General features: G+C 42.5%; 1 long non-coding RNA gene across 1 annotated transcript; it reads right to left on the reverse strand.

Moving 5' to 3' along the window:
* Positions 1 to 4,375: 4,375 nt before the first annotated feature.
* Positions 4,376 to 4,858, reverse strand: LOC103655919 (uncharacterized). Its single transcript, XR_002268895.1, has 3 exons — positions 4,767 to 4,858; positions 4,560 to 4,673; positions 4,376 to 4,468 (listed from the first exon to the last, which is right to left on the reverse strand). It is a non-coding gene; the product is annotated as an uncharacterized lncRNA (long non-coding RNA).
* Positions 4,859 to 5,092: the final 234 nt, after the last annotated feature.

Genomic DNA, 5,092 nt, shown 5'->3' on the forward strand with positions numbered 1-5,092 from the left:
CCAACTCTGGTCCAGATACTCTGTAAGCTCTCTTAAAAATAGGGGCGGTGCCAGGAAGAAGCTCTATGGCAAACTCAACTTTTCGCTCTGGTGGCATACCTGGTAGGTCCTTTGGAAACACATCTGGGAATTCGGACACAACCTTGATAATCTCAAGTGGATTTGCTTCACTGCTATCAACAGCCATCTGATAACAACTTTCTTTCTTTGGCTCAGGCGGGACTAACTCGGTCACCACTTCCTCTCCTAGTGGGTACATCAACTTGATTGTCCTCTTGTCACAACTGATAATTGTCTGATACTTATCTAGCTAGTTCATCCCTAGGATGACATCTATTCCCTGAGTACCCATTACTATAAGATTAGCGGGAAATGCTATCCCCCTTATTTCCACACTTACATTCAAGCAAATGCTATCGGCTCGAATTCTACCACCGACTGAGTCAATTTGAATGGGTGTTGACATGGTAGTTATTGGAAGATTATGTGCTTCTACCCATGATGCAGTAATGAATGAATGTGTTGCTCCAGTATCAAATAACACTTCTGCAATATGGGAGTCGACTGGAAACATACCTACTATCATGTCGGGGGTTTCCTGAACTGCTTCAGCCTCCAAGTGGTTCAGTCTCCCATGGTTATAGCGTGGCTGAGAGCGGTTGCCTGCTCCAGGCTGAGACACATTATGCTTTGCTGGGGCATTGGGGCCTGACTGCTGCTGTGCTGCCTTCTTCGGACATTGCATCACCCAATGGCCTTGCTCTCCACAGTGGAAACATGCTCTGTTTCTGCCTTGAGCTGGGGCTGCTTGACTGTTCTGCTGGTTTGCTAGGGCAGGAAGACGAGGTGCCTGCTGATTCTGCCTCTAGAACTGGCCTCCTCCTGACTGATTGTTCTAGCGATTCTGATGCTGGTGCTGAGGGTACTGCCTTTGGAACTGCTGCTGCTGAGGTGGATGCTGGTTCTGCCTGAACTGCTGAGGTGGATTGCCTGAGAAACGAGGGCGATTACTGCTTCCAGGCTGAGGTCCACTGATCTTGTGCTTGTGATCCTCTATTTCTTTGCGCTTCCTCTCTGTCATGATTGCTCTGTCAATCAGGTGCTGAAATATCAGGAAGGTATGATTCATCAGCTGATACTGCAGAGGGTCGACCAAGCCTCTTAGGAAACGATATTGTCTCTTGGCGTCGGTGTTGACATCTTCAGGAGCATAGCGAGACAGCTGCAGAAACCTGTCTCGATACTCACTGGCAGACATTGACCCTTGCCTAAGTGCCAGGAACTCCTCCTTCTTCACTGTCATCAGACCTGCAGGAACATGGTATTGACAGAAATTGTTTCTGAATTCTTCCTAGGTGATGGTGTCAGGGTTGGCATGGGTGGCGAGGTAAGACTCCCACCAAGACTGAGTTGCTCCTCTCAACAAACGGGGACCGTACAAAACTTTCTCCCTGTCATCACACTGAGCGGTATGCAACTCCCACTCCACTGTGCGCAGCCAGTCTTCGGCATCCATGGGGTCAGAAGAGTGAGCAAACGTTGGGGGATGACCTCTCATGAATTCAGCACGCTTATCCCTGGGCATCTGAGGCATCTGAGGTTGAGGTGGTGGCTGCTGCTGCTGCTGCTGAATGGCGGCCAGAGTCTGACCGATGGCTTGAACTTCCTGAGTCTGCATTAGAAACATATGCTCGATGGACATCGGGGGCGGGGGTGACAGCTACTGCGGCTTGGGTGCCTCATCCTGCGGTGCTGCCTGCTCCTGCTGAGCACGCCTTCCTCCTCTACGCCTGTTTTATGATATCTGCAGAATGCAACCACACATTAGAACTGATCTTGCAAATCTTGCAGCATAAGAAAAGAGTATAGAATTCTCCACAACACTAAACAGATGAATATCTTCACTGATCTCCAACACAGACCAACACAGCTTCTCAGATAAAGAGGAAAGTAGAATGTAAGGCTTCCCAACTAGATAACTAACTTCATTAACATATAACAGGTAAACCAAAATGCAGGGGATACACTACACCAAAATGCTTAACTTCCTAGGGCCTAAACCATAGGAAGTTAGCGCAAAACTCTCGGAAGTTATACAAACCGTCGGAAGTTAGCCGAAACCGTCGGAAGTTAGCCCGTCGGAACAAATTGGTCGGAAGTTAGGCTAACTTCCGACGGGCTCTCAGAAGTTAAGGAAACTTCCGAGAGGGCCGTCCGCCTCTCGGAAGTTAATCATTAACTTCTGAGAGGGTGCTTCCCTCTCGGAAGTTAAGTGCTGACGCCGTCCAGCACGGGCTAACGCCGTCCACGGAATAACTTCCGACGGCCTCTCGGAAGTTAACCATTAACTTCCGAGAGTCTGCTATTCCTCTTGGAAGTTAAAGTGACCAGCACTAAATATACAATTTGTTTTTGGTAATTCAACACATTGCATACATAACAAATATATATAACAACCACAATACGCAACATATCACATATAACATCTCACATACATAATAACAACATAAGAATTCACAAGTCTCACAAGACACAAGTCTCACAACATAAGAATTCACAAGTCTCTCATAAGAAGTCAAATCCACTCTCACAAGACACAAGTTTGAAGTCTCACAAAACACATCGAATGGAAGCCCACTACTGTCGATCAACATCAGGAAATATCGAAGAGTGATGCTCGCTACCTCCACTCGCGAAGAGCGTATTGACAAAGTCTAACCCATCATCTTGTTGTTGCGCCGGCAAGGTAGCAGGAGAGGAGGGCGCGGCCGGCTCCTAGGGTTAGGGGGTGCGGCTGGGAGGATGGGCCCCTAGTGGGCCGAATGTGGTTAGGTTAGGTTTTGGTTTCTTTTGTTTTTTTTCGTTTTTTTCATATACAAGTTCCTTTCTAAAAAAATTCAGAATATATTTAAATATATATAAGTATAAATAAAAATTATAATAAATTTATATAAAAATAAATTTTATATTTATTCGAAACTTGATTATTTAACAACTTATTATATTTTATGAAATGAATTCACATAGAAACGGAATAATTTCAAAAATGTTATCAACACCTCAAAATACTTTACTGTTCATTAATTCATTATTATTTTATAAAAATGTGGTTTTTCATATTATTTTGAATTATAATAATTGAATTTGAAATTCACTACCAAACAAAGAAATCATGCACCGATAATGAATACAACAAACACTTGGTAAAATTTTATCTTTTAAAGAATTCACTTGGCAGCAGTTCTTGAGGGAGGCGTCGGGTGTGTATGGTGAGACGGCGTCGGGGATGGAAACAAAAGGATAGTGATTCGTATATATCATCAACTTAAGGTGATTTCACTATTTGCTACGTTTTTCATATACGTCTTGTCAGACTATCATGTGAAGATGGTTCCATATTTATAAGTGTCAAGTATACTCACTAACATCTACGACGTTTCTTATAGTCTAGACGACTCTAATAGTATTCTTATTTGTGATGGTTTCATATATAGAAGTGTCTCAAATACTCATTGCCATCTAAGACACTTGTTAACATAGGGATGACTCAAATACTATCCTTATTTGAGACGGTTTATAATAAAAACATGTCTTAAACCAATATAAGACATTTGTTATGACGTAATTGTCTCAAAAAACTTTTCCATTTGAGACGGATTTCCAAAAAACTGTCTTATCTTACTCAACACCATATGATATAAGACACTTCTATAAAATGTACTTATATGAGTCTTTAATGGTGTGTCTTAAATAGTCATATATGTAGTAGTAATATACCTATACAAATGACATTCACGGAGTTACATCGTAATGTAACAAGTAAATTATGATAAATTTGCATACCTGATGTTCGGTAGGTGGAGGTGGAGGTGAAGGCCAAGGAAAATGTATGGAAGGTGGAGGTGGGGGGGCCATCGGAAACTGTATCCCTTGGGCTTGTGCTAGTTGCTACCAAATTTCCGAACACATTAATGTCAGTGTTTTAAATCAATACATAACTTAAAATGAATGATCTTTTTGAACTTACTTGTATCAGTGCTTGCTGTTGTTGAAACTGAGTAGCATAGTATTCTTGTTGAGCAGCATGTTGCCTCAAGTATTCCTCCTGAACCCTTTGTCGCTCCTGATGTTGCCTAAGCTCTTCTCGTAGTTGCTCAACTTCTGCAGTATCCTGAGTAGAGCGACGGGAGCTACGAGCAGCAGACCTCGACGAACCTCCCCTCTGAACCGTCACCTGGCTCGAGTCGATGACGTTATCGAAAATCGAGTACCTTCAAACAAGTAACATCATGACAAATTCAAAAATAATCTATTGTACTTAAACCGATGAAACAAGATAAGGTATGTAGAGTCCACACCTTCCATGGGGTTTTCCACCACTTGCATACACAGTCTGAGGATCAATAGGTGCGGTCCTCCAGTCATAGTCTGATCCGTGCTGACTAGACATCGCCTCAGCATATGCAGCCTCCATACAAAAGAACAATGCAATCTTACATCACTAGGCACATACATAAATTCATATGAACAAAATCTACCAAGCATTTCAAAACACTCACCAGACGATCTGTTGCCTTTTGGCTACACAACACATCTGGATTTGCAGGATCTGGTCCTCTGTGCCCCCTCAGGTATATTTGAACATCACTGGGCACTACACCACTGCTAGCTTCCTATACGTACATTTGACAAACATTATAATCAGAAATGACATCAAGTCATATACAATCAACAAAACTACACCACTGCTAGTTTCCTGTACTTACCATTCGTTTTGCCAAACGAAAGTGATCATCACCTCCATACTTGTGATATGACTCGGTTCCACGATTGGAACTTTGTCGTATAGACTTTGTCTTGAAATTATCCGAAGCCCAATAACGGCATAAAGCACGCCAAGCAGCATCATTGGCGGCTATCCATGGAATTGAATGCTATGGAAACACACTTCATTTATAAGTAACTGTAACATATACAAGGAACACAGTACATCATTTGCAAAAACATCAATTTTTTCCAACATAAGAAAAAACATCAATTACCTGAAGAAAATCTTGCTTAGTCATAGAAAGTCCATATTGTGACGCCTCGC

This window comes from Zea mays, chromosome 4, assembly GCF_902167145.1.
Source record: "Zea mays cultivar B73 chromosome 4, Zm-B73-REFERENCE-NAM-5.0, whole genome shotgun sequence".
NCBI lineage: Eukaryota > Viridiplantae > Streptophyta > Magnoliopsida > Poales > Poaceae > Zea > Zea mays.